Below are 17,469 nucleotides of genomic sequence, written 5' to 3' on the forward strand. Positions count from 1 at the left end.
CCAAACTAAACGGGGCCTGCATTTGCTGTCGTTTCAACCCCCACCCCCACTCCCAACTCGCCCCTTCCACTGTTCCAGAGCCCTCCCTCCTTCCTCCCTCCCACTCATTCCTCACCCCCACTCCACCCTGAGCAGCCCATGTTCTGTCCATCCCTTGGCACCAGAAGCCCTGCTCTGCTGTTCTCGCGCTGGGGACCCTCATGACCCCTCTGCCACTGGCCTTCCGCCCCCTCCTGAGCCAAGAGGCCCTGGTTTGGCAGCATCTTCTGTGAGTTAAGGACTTGTTGGCTCTAACAGAAATTTTCCATTGGATCAGTTTGAGTCCGGGTTAGAGCGCAGACTTGCGAGCTGGGATGTCTGGGTTGGAATCCTGCTGCTCCCCTTCCTGCCCTGTGACCTCGGGCAAGTTGCTGCAGCTCTCTGTGCCCATATCCCCCTCTGTAGAATGGGGGTGGTAATAGCAGGGTTGTGGGGAGGATTCCAGCTGTAAGGTGCTTAGAGCAGTGCCAAGCACTGTCTAAGAATGAGCTGCTATTATCACGTGCCTGTGTGCTCACTTTTGAAACCTGAGCATTAGAGTCCTGATCTTTGTCCCACCTGGGGGTCTGTGCAGGGATAAAGACCACCCCTTTCCTGGCCAAATCCCAGGCCAGCATCCTCCACTCCCTTGCCCAAGATGTGTCCCATGCTGATTGGAGGAGAGAAGATAGGGGACAGTTTTGCCAGCAGAAGCTGTTACATGCCTTCTCCTGATACATGCACCACTCTAAGATATTTAAATAGGTCTTTGCTCCTAAAGGTATAGTTCTAGGGAGGGTAGAAAAGCCCAGCCCTTGTGTCTGGCCCACAGAGATCACAGAGCTCACTGCCCCAGTTCCTGGGCTTCCTCTCCATCCCCATCCTGCCCCACCTCACACCCCAGATAGCAGCCCCACTACTCTCTTTTATTCCCCACCTCTGTTCGGTGGCTCCTGCTTCTCTGCAGAAGCTGGCCCTGCAGGAAACTATCCATTGCTGGGGTGCCAGCCCTGGGTGACCCCTCTAGGGGAAGGGAGAAGTCCAGTCTTTAGGACACCCTTGAAACCTTGACATCAGGCCAACCTATCTGGAAGCCCTGGTTTTTGAACTACCTATCATTAATGTTGTTTTTGTTATTTAGCACTTTTTCTTATTCCTTGCAAACCACCTGGCAGTTAGACAGGGCCAAGTCTAAGGCTCCCTTGTGAGAGGCCCCAGTCAGGAGGAGTGAGACCTCCTGACTCCTGCTTCCAGACCCCGCTGACCACCTTGGTTCCTGTTGCCAAAGTCAATTCATTGCTATGAAGAATGGGAAACACGAAAGGCTTCCAGCTTCCCTTTCAGACCAAGGACACCCGGAGGGCATGGCCTAAGGCTGTCTCAAAGGTAAGGATGGCATCTCCTCCACACTGGGACATCCCAAGCAAGGCCCTGCCTTCCCTTCTCTCCAGATCCCCCCTGGCACTCAGCCCAGAGAAGGACACAGGAGACCCTTCGTGGGTGCTTCTGGCTGACTGACCAGGGGAGCAGCCTAGGACTCACTTTCCCCTCTGTCTCTTTCTCTCAGGTAAATTCTTTTGTTTGGTTGTGGTGATGGCCTGACAGTGGTGCCCTGGGACCCATCTCGTGGAGGAGAGGGTGAGGGACAGACAGCACAGTCACAGTCTGGCCAGACCCACCCCCCTGAGCTGGCTACTCCCATGCTGGAGAAGAGCGTGGGGCTGGGAAGGCACTGGGCCTACAGCTGAGGACAAGTTTGAGGGGTCTTCGCCATGTCTCCTTTCCTGATCTGGTTGACACTTGAGGCAACCACCAGAATTTTCATCTCTGCTTGATCCCAGCCCAGTCCCTTGCCTCTTCGCTCCCCACCAGGAGTCCTGGGGTTCAGAAGAGACCAGGGTCAGGAGGAAGACACTTGAGTACAGAACCACTATGGCCATCAAACCTGGACTCCTTCCAAATCTGCTGTCTCAGGCTGCTCCCTCCAGACTAATATGTCTGAAGCTGAGCTGCTCTTCATGGCTAATCTTGGACCTCGCCTCCTCCAGGAAGACTTCCCTGAATCCAGCCATAGTGCTGTCTCCCTTCTCAGACTTCCTGTGGCAAGTAGAGTCGGTACCAGAAACCTGCCACACACCATGTCCTGTGGTTGAGTGGGGAAGTTGTTGGGGCTGGTCTCAAACACTCTGGCCCTCTTTCCTTCTGGACATTTAGAAGGGACAACTTCCCACCCACTTGAAGTTAGGTGGGGCCATCTGACTTGCCATGTGAGTGGAACTGATAAGTGTTGCTTCCGGGTAGATGACTTTAATGTCAGAATACGCTTTTCCATGACAACTGTTCAAGATCCAAATAATGGCTGCCTGGCTCCCTGACTGACTAGGGCAGGCTGAGCCCCTGCAGATCTGTTACGGACATGTAATTGTGAGCAAAAAATTAACCTTTGTTGTTTTAAATCACTAAGGTTTTTAGAAGTGTTTGTTACCGTAGCATAACCTAGCCTATCCTAAGGATTCATTGTATGACCAACCAGGATGTCCCTTGAGCAGCTTGAGATACAGACAGAATTCATGTTTTCTTATAATTTTCATTCAAATTATGAGAACTTTTGACCCTTTCCTGCTAAGATTGGCAGGAAGCGCAGTCTTTCACCCAGACTTCCCACTCCTGAGCATTCTCTACGACCTACAAGGTTGCTTAAGCTGCTCATTTGAGTCTGTCTTCCTTTTCCCACCCTTGTTGAATAAATAGATGAACTTCCACTTCCACTACTAGTGAACCAGGACAGGCCCATCTGCTGGGGACCATGCTCACCAAAGCCACTGGCAGAGCAGTGGATCTCAAAGGTACATAGGGGACACCTCTCAGAGTCACCCTAGGCCATGGGCTTCATACCAGGATAGGTCTAAACTCCCTCTACACCAGCCTAGAAAAGAATCCCGCCACTTGCACAACTGAGCAAGCCCACTGCTTTTATCTCCTTATGTTTTTTTTTTTCAGAGATATCACAGCCATTCCATGCCTTTGGGTCTCAGGTCAAGGACCACCTGGTACATCCTGCTTTGTTTCAGTAACTTAAAACCTCAGAGAGAAGGGCTCAAGAGCAGATCTTCACTCTCCCAGAAGGCCACAAGCTCAGTATGCAAATTTAACCCCAGTGGTGCTGCCCACCACCCCATCAAGCCCCGTCAAGATCCTGTCTCTATGGCCATGGGAGAGAGTGACAAGCTCCATGTGCCCACTTGGCTAGAGCCCAGGCCCAAGTGGATCAGAACACCCAGCCACATCCCCTCCCAGAATCATGGGTGGCTGCTGACCTCAACTTGGGTACATGGACTGCCCAGAACTGTGGAAGCCTGCCCTAAAATGCATTGACACCTTCTCTACACTGAAACCTGGCCTCTGAATGGCAGTCTTCCTCGCACCAGCAGCCTGGGATAAGAATTTAAAGCCTATGGTCCCTAGGTACAGCCACATGTGAATCTTGGCTCCCTGGCTGCATGGCCACCTCTTGCCTCCCTCCCCTGATACCTTAGAACACCTCAAGTATTGCAGTGAATGCCTGTAAACATTTGTGGCAGAGGAAGGAGATCAAGCCTCTGGAGCAGTTTTCTCAGACACAGCTAAAGAGAATCCAGCTGCCAGCAAGGACCAGAGCAGCTTCTCCCTGCAGTCTCCAGCCCTGAACCCAGGGCCAGGTGAGGAGGAAGGTGAAGGAGACCCGGAGGGGATGAAGGTGATGTTGTGGGACCAGCAATACCACTGTGCCCAAGGTTGTGGTGCAAAGTGGTCCCAACAGTCCAGGACTTTTTATAAGGTTTTAACTGGAAATATCTGCTCTCCCCAGGATATTCCTCATCCCCAACATTCCAACCTCACTTTGCACAATCCACAGATTCCGGAAAAGATGCCAGGGTTCGGGTTTTGGGAAGTCATCCCCTGTTCTGTATGCTCAGCGCAGAGTGCTGTGTTGAAATATATCTTCAGTAAATCCTTTCATAAAATTATCACACCCAAACTACCCCCACTTCACAGATCTGGTAAGTTCCTCAAGGACCCTCCTCTCCCCTCCCCTCCTAAATTAATGAGCTGCTCTCCCTCCAGGCTCACCTGGGTTGGAGTAGGAGGCCAGGCTGGGGAGACCCTCCATCTCAGAGGATGTAAAGGGACAACAATGAGACGTTTGCCCTTTGCTGACAGGACCTTAGGACCCACAGGCCTGTGAGTCACAGGCAGTGAGTCACCCCTGCATTGTTTGTGCTGATGATCCTGAGCAGAAGGAGTCAGACTGCAGGAGGAGTTGACTATCTCATCTTGCTCTGGGCATGTGAGCTGGTGCACGTGTGTGTGCACGTGCATGTATATACGTGTGTGTGCGCACATGCATGTGCTTGCCACCCCCCCCCCAGGGCACACGGGGCAGCATGTACCTGGCAGGCTACTATTTCCTAACACATTTGGGGGAGAAATTACTGTCCTTCAATTACAAGCTTGTGTCTCAAAGATAGCAGGCCATGCATTGTTTGCACATCAGCCTTAGGTGGGAACCCTACCTTAGTGGTTGCAGTGGGGATTTAGGACCTGCCCACTCAGCACCCCACCCCACCCCATCCCTTTAGGGAAAAGGGGGGAAACACCCTCCACCCACCCATTCACTTGGTTACAGCCACAGAGACTTCTGGACCTTGTCCATACAGTGTGCCCTGCCCCCTCACTTGAACACAGTTGGCAAGGGCAGGGGTGGGCATAAGACATGGACTAAGATGCCAGCCTTGGTCCCACTGTCCTTCTGTCCACAGCCTACTCAGTGGGCTGGAAAGCAGAGGCAGCTGCAGTGAGAGAGAAGAATGAAGCAGATGCCCATGCTGACACTCTGCCTATGGTGTCCCATCCCCCCCACCTGTCCTCGTTCTTTCAGAACCAGCCCAGGGTCACCTCCTTGGGGAGGCCCTTCCCTGCCCCCCCCACGCAGGGCACCTCTTCCCTGTGGGTCACTGCCCCCTCCTCTTGCCAGCCACGTTGAAGTTGTTTTTGTTGGTTTCCCTAGACTGAGCTCCTTAAGGACAAGAACTGTGGCCCTTTGACCTTTCCACTCTTAGCACAATGCGTTGTGCATCACGGTGCTCGTAAATACTTTTCGGCTGATGAGTCCGAACAGCTGTGTCCTACGGCCAGTGTTAGCCTCGTCCCTTTCTGTTCCCCGTACAGTTAGAGGGAAAGGGCTAGGTTTACTCTTGGTCTCTCCTGATTCTATGGAAGCTTATGGGGTAGAGAACAGTTGGTCTTCTTCATATGCCTCTCTGACCCTATCCTGGGGAAACTGAGGCAGGAAGGCATCTGTTTTCTGATCCAATGCTGTGGTGGCTGGGGAGGCATTCTCAGGAACGTGAACACTGGGCACAGAGGGACTTGTTTCTGAATTGGTTGTGATGTGTTTGACTACCAGTGACCAAAGTCCCCTGCAGCTGGCTTCAGGGAAGTTAGTGGAGGCATCGAGGGTGTCTCTTAAACCAGGGATGAGGGGCTTGGAAACCTTCCAAAACGTTTTCTACACAAATGTAGGTACATACAGTGTAAGTTTCTACAAATATGAAATCACACTATACATTCTCTCTTTTGTAACCTATTTTCATTCAACAATATTTTAACCTTTTTTCATGTTAATAAACCTAGATTTACATGATTGACACATACTGGTTACTGATACATTTACATTTATTACTGGTTGTGTTTCCATGGTAAGGATGTGTCAGAGTTAGATGCATGTGCCCCGTTGTTGGACATTTAGGTTACTTGTCATTTCTACATTGAAAACAACATTGCGAATGAACGCTGTTGTACATGCATATTGACTGATAATCTCCATCAGATAAGTTACTTACAGTAGCATTGCTGGACTAAAGGGTAGGCATTGTGGGTTCCTTTTATTTTTTTTTAAGTTTTAGGCTTTCTGATGGATAGTACCTAACTGCTCTCCAAGAAAAGATTATAGCAACGAAACTCCCCCTCTCCAGCAGCCTCAGAGAGCGTACATTCCCTTATACCTTCACCAATGCTGGGTTCTGTGATCCTGCAAATGGTTTCATTTCATCAGTCAATTCATCAGTCATAAAAAAAAATGTTTCCCTATACTGCTTAAAATATGGCTTCACAGGAGAAAATCCAAACTCCCTAGGGAAGGGCTGACACCTATCAAACAGCATCTACCATGTGCCAGGCGTGAGATGTGCTCACTGTCACTTAATCCTGAGAGGTAGACATTATTGTTCCCATTTTACAGATGAGCAAGTGAATGCTCAGAGAAGTTGTGTGACTGGCCCAAGGTCACACAGCTAGGGAGTGGCCAGGGTCAGGCTCTGACCCCAGGTATGAGGACAAGGCCCATGACCTCTCTCCATATGGCTTCTGTCTCCCCATATGACACAGAACACTCTGGCCTTAACCCACATCTTCCAGCTGCAGCACCTCCTTGACCCAGCCAAGTCCATGAGCTTTAGACACACTAGGCTCCTTCGAAGGGTGGATACCCTATGTTAGCATGGGCACTGCTAGATGGTGAAATCGGAGATGATGGGTTTTTTTATTGCTTATCTACATTTTCTGTCACAGCAATATTTTACTTATTTAATAAAGGAATAGAGGAGTTTTTCAGTTTTATAAAACTCATTGCCAAGATTCTCTTAGAAAAGAGACCCTGGAGAGTTTCCTGACCCCCACCCCACATGACAACCTGGGGTTTGCAGGCTATAAGGTGCAAGCAGGAGGGAGACTACCACTTCAGAAACATCCTGTGACCTTCCAAGGCCACAAGGAGAGGCTGACCCCAGTCAATTCTCCCACAATAGGCCACTGCTCTTTGAGGACATCCCAGAGCTACTGCTGGTCTTTCTCCCCTGGGGACCTGACCTCCCTGGAGGCAGGCTGGCTGTCTCCAGCACAGACCCTCCACCAGCCAGACATTGGGGAAACAGCTGGAACCAACTGCCTCCAATGGCTGCAGCTAAATGGCCAGGCCTTCCAAAATAAGCAAAAGGAAGCCGAGGGAGCCAGGACTGCCAGCATCAATGAGGGAGTCAGCCGAGGGCAGTGAGGTGGGGCAGAGCCTGGGAACACATTGCTCAGGGGGAGATAGGTCAGAAGCAGGGGCTGGTCTAAGAAAAGTCCCTCAGCAAAAGAATAGACACTGGGGAATAGAATGGAGCGCAGGGCACTCACCCACCATAGCACATACACACACATACACCAGAGCCCACACTCGGGAACTTCTGCAATGTTAAGCCTTAGAGGAAATGCAGTATATATTGAATGGATGGATAGATGGATGGGTGGGATGGGTGGATGGGTGGATGGGTGGGTGAATGGGTAGATGGGCACGTGAATAGACAGATGGCTAAGCAAAGCAATGGATGCATACATTGGCGCATAATGAATAAATAGTCCTGGTTTCTTTGGAGGTCTATAATACCAAGGTGAATCAAGAGTCATAAGTTCATACTCGTGGAGTCCTTAATCATATTCATGTGAATTTATCCCATGGAAATAATTCAGAGAAAGAAAATTGCTCTGGCCCCAAAGGTTGCAGTAGCATTGCTCCTAATACAGCAAAATCAGAGTGGCCTAAATGAGCCATGACCTGAGGCTGCTGAGTAAATCAGAGTAAAATGTTGAATTACACAGCCATTCAAATGATAACCAGCGTGACAGTGTAGAAAAAGGGAACCACACTTCTGAAATAACATTAAGTAAGAAAGGATTTAAAATGTATATGTTTGTAGAGCTATGTTAAAAATCACTGGAAAGGTATTTTGGTGGAAAGAACACTACAGGCTTGGATATTTGACTGAATTCAAGTTCATCTGCATCTCAGATGAGTCATTTTCATGTCTTAGCCTCACTTTCCACATCTCTGAAGTGGGGGCAATAAGCAAACCTCCATCTCCAGGCTGGGAGGACTGGGTTAGCTCTCATGTGTGAGGTGCTTTGTAAACTGCAAAGCTCAGGTCACACGCTAGTCAAAATTACATATGCCTCTGGGTTGACATTAGAAGGGAAGCCAAGTAAATAAGGTGGGGGGAGGGGACAGAACTGGTATCCAGGGGAAAATAATACAATATTTCACCCTTATCAGATTGGCCAAACAACACGAAACAAACAAAAAGCACACAGAATGTCCTCTGTGCCTGATTAAATTAAACCGAAGCCTGGCTTGGGCTGCCCGACGGCTGCTGCCCACCTTGACCAGGCAGAGGTGGGTTGTGGGCATGGAATGTGGGACTGTGGGATGGAGCAACCGGAAACAGAGGGCTCTGCTGTCTCCCACTCCCTGGAAAAGGACAGTGAATTTCAATTCAATGAGCACCGAGTACCTTCCAAGTGCCAACACATTTACACGCGTTAGAATGATTGCAGACATTTACATAGGTTTGCTCTGGATCAGGAACTTGACAAGTGCTCCGTATGTCTTAACGCAATCCTCATAACAGCCCATTGAGACAGATACTATTATCTACACTCTACCGATGGGAACCTGGAGGCACAGAGCATTAGGTACCTCCGCCCAAGATTACTCAGCTGGTAACTGTTGGAGCCAGGCTTAGGAGCCCCTCCCACCGGTGCCCGTCTCACGCTCTTTCCCTGACATGTCCACTTCAGCGTCCTGAGGCTCTAGCTTCATAGGAGCAGCCTGAAATCACAATGCAGATGTCTCTGGGTCCACCCCAGGGCTCTTTCCAGAGGACAAAACCAGCTCATTTTTCAGCAATTGGCCATTTTTCCTGATGAGTAGGTGTCCTGATGAGTAGGGCCTGGATCAACACTGGGTCCTCTCTCTTCCTGGGCACCCTGCTCCCCCATCTCCAGCACTCAGGTTTTGAACTCTGTACCCTGAGGGGAGGGAGACAACAATGCTAGTTGTCTCCCTCCAAGGCTTCACTCCTGTGAAAACCCTCCAGGGGTCACCCTCATCCTCCAGTGCAGAGGGCCAGAGGACCCAGGGTCATCCACTGGGCCCTGAGCATGGGAAAATGGTTGGAAAAGAGGAACTAGCTCTGTGACCTGGACCTTCTGTGACCTTCTCTGATCCACATTTCCTTATCTGTCAGTAAGAAGAATAACTATTTTATTCCTGGGTCTAACTACCACACAGGTTACAGATGAGGTGAGAAGGCAGCCTGCCACTCTGGGGCTGCCCCTCTCAAGCAGGAGGAGGAGGCGCCCTTGGTCTGGACTGCGGGTGTGGATGGAGTGGACGGGGTTTCTTGGCAGGTAGAGGGAAAGGACTGAAATCCCGCAACAGTTATCATCACTGTGAGTTAGTTACCCCTAACTCACAGCTGCTTGGAATTCAGTTCCCAAGTATTTACTCAGCTCCTGCTGTAGATAAAATTGTGTGTGTGCACCTGTTTGGGCCCCTGTGGGGAAAGGGGAGACAGTGGACACGGAAAGCAGCAGGAAGGTGGCTCGACTATGCACCAGATTTTCGCATTCATTACCTCGTTCAACCCTCGAATTAACCCCAAGAAGTAAATATAGTCACCTCTTTTACAGATAAGGATGCAGAAGCCTGTTCCAAATCCTTCCATTCCACCCCTCGGGCATAGGGTGGGTAAGCTGAGGCTTGGTCTGGGAGGAGATGCTCTCCAGGGAATCTGGCCGGCTGAGTCACCTGGTCTGGATGTCCATTTCCTTCCTATCCTCTGTTACTCACTGACCAAGAACATGACTTAAATCCCCATGGGCAATAGCCACTAAGCACCATGAGGAAATGGATAATGACTGTGACACAGAAGCTAAAAGCCTCAATCACCCTTCATGACAGGAGCGTGGGACATCTTTATGAAGAGAGAAATTTTTGCCTCATAAATTGCACTTGTGAGAAATCAGCACACGCCAGCTGGTGATCATGGTTACATCTTCCATAGCCAGAGGCAACCTCCCCTGGACAGCCTGGGGTCACCCCACCCCACACCTGCCCATTAAGCCCCAGGAAAGCATTTGGAGGGAGTGCTCAGGCATCAGCCAGAGCAAGATTAGGCCAGGGCCAGCAGCAGGAAGGGCCGGGGTTCAGGTAGATCCTGGGCTCTCAATCTTAGCTGCTCATTGGAAGCAACTCTGGGGGGTGAGAAGGGCAGCAGAGAGTCCCACCCCAGAGGTTCTGATGTAATTGGTCTGGGGTGGAGCCTGAGTCCTGGGAACATTAAAAGTTGCCCAGGTGATTTTAATGCACAGCCAAGGTCACATGCTAAATAGACCTTAGCCTGCCTTGCTGATCAATCAAACAGCAAGCTTTTCACAAGTGCAAACCGGTGAGGGGACCAGAAAGAGGACATAGTTTCTGCCCAAGAGAAGCTGACAATGTGGCTCATTTACCTGAAGCCAGATAGCTGATCCCCACCCCCGTGGGCAACAGAGACCAGGGGGGAGGCCAGAGTGCAGGGTGTGGTTCCCTGAAGAGCAGCAGCTGTTCCTGGTCCAAGCCCAGAGACCCGGAGGGCACTCAGAAGCCATCTAGGGGATCTCACTTGTTTTCTGTGCACAACCCTCAGCTTTGCTAACTTGTGGCACTACCTGCTGGCCCAGCAGACCAGCTTCTGACCTTGCCCCTCACACATGCATTCATTTCTCATTCACTTGTTCCCTTGCTGGGCCCCATCACTATCCTACTTTATGGAAGTCGGATCTATTTGCGGGGCTTCACAGGTGCACACATCCTCCTGGTCCTGCTCTCTTGCTCCTCTGCCGTTCACCATATGTCTGAGTCCAGCAGACCCACCTACCCAAGGACCCCCACTCATTCCATTCACAAACATGTGTTGACCACCTCAGGTGTGCGGTGAGCCCCAGGGCAGTGCTGGGCAGTGTGCTGCTTATTGGAACCAGGGACACAGGAGTGCACCAGGCTCAGCCTGTGCCCTCAAGGACACAGCTTCTCTTATCACTTAACAAGGCAAATACGTTCTTTTGATGAGCTGACTCAGGAGGGTACAGACAGAGGCTCCGGCAACTCATGTTCTACTGATGAAATTGCAGGCAGATTCCTTGGCTTTCCAGTTGCTCTTGGGGATTAATAAACAATACTGTTTTCTATAATAAAAAGGCTAGTTCAATTGCATAGCAAAGCCCCAAACTTTCACCCAATTTAAATGTCACCCCTTGCTTGTCCCAGCCAGGTCTAGCCTGAGTTGGCCCATAAACTGCATACCCTTTGGGTTCTCAGGTGTGCCCATGTTCATAGTGACTCTTGGGAAGATTCTGAGTGTTCTTTAGAGACTCCCCATGGCTGGAGACACCAGGCTACAGGTCCCTGGACTTGATGTCACCTCCTGAAACTGACATGACAGGATCAGCCCTGTTTAACATTTGGTTACGTCCACAACATTCAAACTTCTGTGGGGTTTTGTTGTTCATGTTATTTTCTAACAAAAGCATTTAAGGATATAAATTTTCATCAGTATACATCTTATTTTTTTAATGAATATTTACATTTATTGTTCTCCCCACCCTTCAAAACTATCTATGCTCATTGTATAACACTTTATAAAATCCAGAAAAGCTTTCAGTCAGTCAGCAAACACTGAGTGCCTTCTGTGTACCCACAGTGGTTCTTGGCACTATGGATACATCAAGAAATACATTAGACACAGCCCTAAACTCGGAAAGCTTACAGTCCACCCTAGTGTCAGAGAAAAACTAATCATTTTTTTCAGGGTGGTATGGCCGTAGACAGAAACTAATAATTATGATGATATGTGATGCAAAAGTTAAAAAAATAAAAATAAAAACAACACATACACACAGGTCACCAGTAATCTCAAAGCCCAGAGATTACCATGGTTCACGTTTTAGTACATGACTTCCTGGTATCAGCACTAGAGAAATCTCTGACTTAGAGTGGTTGGACTTGATGATGCAAAAGGATATTCATTCAGCAAAAACTGTACTTTGAGTACCCGTACAACCATTCTGTTTTTCACTTTCAGAACAGTATTCAATATTACACGAGATGTTCAACACTTTATTATAAGATAGGCTTTGCGTTAGATGACTTTGTTCAACTGTAAGCTAATGTAAGTGTTTAATGAGCATGTTTAAGTTAGGCTAGGGTAAGCTATGCTGTTCTGCAGGTTAGGTGTATTAAATGCATTTTCAACATGCTATTTTTTATTTATGTTGGGTTTATCGGGACATAACCCTATCGTAAGTCAAGGAGCATCTGTATGTATTGCAATATATTGTGAACATTTTCCCACATTAACAAATATTTTTGAATAAAATGATATTTGTATTTCAAAATGTGGACGAATCATAAATATCTTAGTTATGGAATCCCTTAGGCTGAAAGTCTCTAACAGGCTCCTACCCTATGGGTGTGTGAAGGGGGTGTGAAAATTAGGAAGTGGCGGGAGTTACAGACGGTGGTGGCATACCCCTCAGTGCCACACACATTCGGGGGAGGGAAGGGAATAGCTGCTTGAGAGAATCAACTTTGGAAGCTAACTTTCTCCCTTTTTTAATGGAAGGTATTGTACACCCTGGAGCTACAAGGCTGGACCCTTTAACACCTTCTTAATGCGAAGGCTAAATTTGGCTCAGACTCCCTTTCCTCAACTGCAGCCAAACTGCTGCTGAATTTCAACTTCATTTAAACCTTGGAAAGGTCTGGTGCGTGTTTTTAGTTGGGAGAGATTTTTTTCCTTCCTTTTAATCGGCTCATAAGTCAATAAGCAGCTTGGGCAGTAAAGTTCAGACTTTGAGAAACCAAAGACTCAGTGACGGTTTGCATTCACACCCAGGGTGGACAGTCTCAGCTCTCAAGAATTTAGTGTTTGTCTTGGAGAAAACTGAGAGCCCAAGTGCAGCCAAGGGAAGGAGGAAGAAACGTCACTTCAGCCCTGAGTGCTGCCGCTTCTCCTTAGCATGGGGCGGTGAGAGAAGAACCATAATGCAGTCAAAGGAAACATCTCTCCCATCTTGTTAGTTTCAAGGTTTTAAAATTCTCCTGCTGTCTACGGCCATACCACCCTGAACGCGCCCGATCTCGTCTAAAATTCTCCTGCACTGCCCTTGATGTGTCTGTGTAAGTGAATCCACTAATCCATCTGTCGATGGCGCCCTCCGAGACTGCTTGATCATCATTCTCAAGTGATTCCCTTGTGTGTGTTTTAAGTTTTCCAACTAAACTTTAACCTTTTGTTAGGAACCCTGTCAGTTTGGGGGGTTTGGTTTGCTTGAACACCACCCACCCACTCAGGGCTCTGCACACAGGCTCTGCTGTCATGAGCTGGGATGGGGAGAAAAAAAGTACAGCCAAAGATTTTGTTCCTGCCTCACTTGAAAGCCACATGACTCTGAGCAAGTCACTTAACTTCTGAGTCGTGGCTTCCTCATCTGAAAAATGGGGATTGCAGTGTCGGCAACGCAAGATTACGCCACATTAAGTACAGCTTGTTAAAGTGTAGAAGTTTAGGTAAAGTTAGTTACTATTATCCCTGCTATTAAATGCTGATCATCCACATTGAGATTTGAATTGCATCCTGCAGCATTTCATTTCAGTTCATTTCATTCTCTCCCTGGCAAGTTCCCAAGGAGATAACATGATAGGAAACTTCTGGAGCAAAAGAATAAACTGCAAATTGATAAAGTCTAGCACTGACGAGATGCTTTCTCATACTTGAGATTCATTTATTCCACAAGTCTATGAGATGAGAAATACAATTATCCCCTTTCGGATTGAAAGACAGAAGTTCAGAGTGATTTTCAGTGATATCCTCAAGGTCACCCAGCTAAGTAGGAGTCACAGTCACATGCTGGTAAACTGACTCTGAAGAAAGGGGAAAAAAAAGGCTTGACTTGTAGGGTTTGCCAGTTTCTGTGGTGTAAATACTCCCATTGTGGCTGATTTCATGCTAACCGGAGTGAACCAGCTTCAACACACTAAAGGAGTGGCATCTGGATGCAAACTCAGGTTTCCCAGTTTCGGGTAAAGATCATTTCCCAAGCCCACCGCTGTGATGCTCCCCTGCAAGTAAGGAATCCCTTGGCATCAGGAAGGGAGCAGAGCTGGTTGGATCACTGGGGCTCCACCTCCAGACCTACCCAATCAGATCCTTTGGGCAGGGCCTAAGGACCTGCATTCTAGACAAGGACCTGCACATGCACTGGAATTTGGGTACTACCCAATCCTCACCCACTGAGAACATGATCGGTCTAATCAAATGCCTCTCCCAGTCCTGTCTCCTAAAGGCAGTGGAGGAGCAGACATATCCCAGGAGAAAGAAGACAGCATCCTGGGTCATTTCTACCAGAATTCTGGTTCTGAGGTTCTACATGGGGGCTAGATCGTGATGGCAAGCTGAGGACTCTGCCTCTATGATTACACTGACTTTTGATTATACTGTTTTTCACCAAATCTAAGATTCCACTGATTGCAAGCCACACCATTATTTTATTTACCACCAAGAAAGAGTGTTGCAAAATTCAAAGATCTTAAAATATGAAAAGTATAGTTTAGAGTGGATGATTATGAAATAGGTGGGTGTACATACATTGTTATATCTCCTAGTTTCACAAAAGCTTGTGAAATATTCTATTCTTTGAAGGCTGAGGTTAGGTCTCACTCATCTTTATTTATGTCCTCAGACATCCAGCAGACTTGGTTGAATGAATACATACTCAGCAGCATATCAGTATAAACCTGTCTGATTTCTCTTTGGTGCTTGTGTTGCAAAAGGATGGATAACATTTTAAAAAGCAAAGTTACCTCATTTTCTCCCCTCTGATGGGGTTTCCACCTTCTCAGACTTTTTGAAGAGGGCTGGCAGCAGGAGGCTTTTCTCAGCTTTGGTAGCTTCTGGAGGGCTTGCTGGAATCAAACGTTAAGGATTAATGTTATGATGGAAACCCCAGGGTGCAAAGCACTGTCAGAGCCCTCTCTGTCTCTCCCTCAAGGTTTGGCTCTTTCAAACTACCTGGTTTTCCAAAGCCAGGTTGTGTCCCATCCAGTCCTGTGCTGCTCCTCCACCCATCCCCACGTTCTCTGCAACCTCCAGGGTGGCCTTGCTCCCCTGGGTACCCATCTTAATGAAAGGGTAGGGAAACCTTTTTTCTCCTCTGCTCAGCTGCAACCAGCTCAGGATTTTCAGAAGGCATTTGTATTGGTAAAAGAAAGCACAGTGGCACAGAAGTTGACAGCATGAATTCCTTCTGCAAGGTCTAGGCACAGGCTGCTCATTCCAGTTTACTGTGTCCACAGCACCATCACCTCTCCCTTCCTGCTCATCGCTTCTGTAGTTTGAGGAAACGTTAATAATGCCTTTCCCCAACACAGTTCAGTCTGAGCATTTTTATTCTTTTCACGTTCTTATTCATTTTTGAGTGGTTTTGTTGTGTGTGTGTGTTGTGAGGGGTTTTTGCTGTGGCTATTCGTTGGATACGGGTAAATGTGAAGAGGAGTCAGCCCACCTTCTTGCCTGTGTAAAGTGTAGAGTGAAAGGGAGGGAAAGTCAGCATTTGACTAAAAAGACTGTGTGATTGGGCTTCACTGCTCTGGAATACGTGGAAGCATTTGACATCAGCCAGCCTGCCTCTTGGATTTGAAGATCTAAAAGCTTTGGTTCCACCCTGAAACAAACAAAGCAGTTGACCCCACATGGCGGCCTGTGTTCCTGCCAATTTCAGTGACCCAAACACAATCTGCAGTAAGGTCTCCCACCAACAAGATTCACTTAAGAATAGCATGTGTAATAAATTTGGGGGCTAGCCTAAGATCCACTTCTAACTAGCATCATTAGTTATATATGTTTAACATTTTTAAACTATGTAATGGCAACATGATGGAGCACTTTGTAAAGACAACATTTTGAACAGACCATCACTCTTTAATTGTATCACAGCTACTGATTTCCTGTTGCATGTCACCTTCAAGGCTTCGTCCACATACACATTGTAGCTTCACTGCAATCATGGTGTCTGTTACAGATTTAGAATGTCCAGTGGACTGAACAGCTGACTCTAAACCTTTTCCCATTCCCTGAAGACCACAACCTACTCTTTTTCCCTTCATTTTTGGTACATGGCCACACATCTGTGACAGGGACAGTGTATACTTGTAGCTAAAATGTAGCGTGACGTCTGACATATAGTAGGTGCTCAGTAAATTTTGGGAGGAATAGAATTCCCTATGCAGACAAATCAGATCACTCTGTATGTGACCTTGGACAGTCTGTCTACCTGTCCACACTCTTCCACTGTGCTGCTCTGCACAGCCTCTCTATTGGAGGAAGAAAACAATGCAGTGATCCCGGGAAATCCACCGGGGAGGGGGTTGTGGAAAGCAGTGAGCTTGGTTTTTCCAGGAGTGAAATATAAGCGACATTAAAAAGAAAAAAACCTCTGAATGGGATACTCAGTCCTGGGAAGGGACATTCTGTGGGACCCTGCTGCCATCTAGTGGTCCATCTGCAAATAACAAATGTATAGAGGAGTAAGGATCAACAATAAAAGAAAAAATCTCAGAATCTGAAAATGTTGGCATTCAAAGAGTCATCACAGGCAGCAACAAATGCTGAATGAGTCCTCCTTCTGGGCCTAGTCCCTGCCACACACTGGAGTTGATGGACAGGACGTCCCGGGAGCAAGAGAAGACAGACGCTGGTCCGTTGTGCAGAGGAACTCATCACCTTGTAGAAGTAGGGCAGGTGGAAGAGCCATGGAGACTGGAATCATCCTTTAGCACACACCTATTTGGCTGGCATGTTTATAAACACATATTATTTCAGTGATTCTAATGAGCATATTGTATGTTACTGACAATGTGCCCTCTAGGGCAAAGATTTTTAACCTCAGGAACCTGATCCTTTCTAGATAATTATGGGACCCTTGAACTAAAGTGGGGGAAACAACTACACTATTTTCATGAAGCTCAGACTGAAATTTAGCATTTTCTTGAATTATGAATTAGGCAAAAAGCTGTGATAGTAGAACCTGTGACTTCATCATTGGTAAAAATTATGTTTTCACATCACGTTACAGTTGTTGCAGATATTGCAACAATTCACTCATCACTACTTGGACATTACAGTGGTTATTAGATCTGCTGCTAGATCTGTGCTAATTAAGAAGCACATATATTACTAAATCACTACTTTAAAATATTTTGATGCCTAGATTTCAATATAATTATTTCTTTGAAATCCTTTTTTTTTTATTTCAAGCATTTGAAAATATTCTGTAAAGGAATCCATGGCACACAAAAGGTCAAGGACTGCTGCTCTGGAGGCTCAGAGAAGGGACAGATGACCATGGGCTGAACTAGTTTGAGAGGGTTTCCCAGAGGAAGAGGGACAGAGGTCTGTGTACTTTATTTAAAGTCCCCCCTACCCCGACCCCACACAATTTCAATACAGGACTTATCTGGGGAAGCAAGACGAGGCCTTAACAAAGCGTAAAAATAGG

The 17,469-nt window shown here is 47.6% G+C and overlaps 1 protein-coding gene across 5 annotated transcripts in view; it reads right to left on the reverse strand.

The window, feature by feature from the left end:
- Positions 1-17,469, reverse strand: part of MCFD2 (multiple coagulation factor deficiency 2, ER cargo receptor complex subunit) — a 56,514-nt gene that overhangs the window by 22,845 nt on the left and 16,200 nt on the right. For 4 of the 5 annotated variants that reach the window (XR_010021637.1, XR_010021639.1, XR_010021636.1 and 1 more), the window contains exon 1: positions 4,129-4,274. The gene's annotated coding sequence lies outside the window, so the exon portion shown is untranslated. Of the gene's footprint in view, positions 1-4,128; positions 4,275-14,776; positions 14,879-17,469 lie in introns of those variants that run through there. The other variant, XR_010021638.1, reaches the window with a different exon arrangement.

This window comes from Cynocephalus volans, chromosome 14, assembly GCF_027409185.1.
Source record: "Cynocephalus volans isolate mCynVol1 chromosome 14, mCynVol1.pri, whole genome shotgun sequence".
In the NCBI taxonomy this organism is placed as follows: domain Eukaryota; kingdom Metazoa; phylum Chordata; class Mammalia; order Dermoptera; family Cynocephalidae; genus Cynocephalus; species Cynocephalus volans.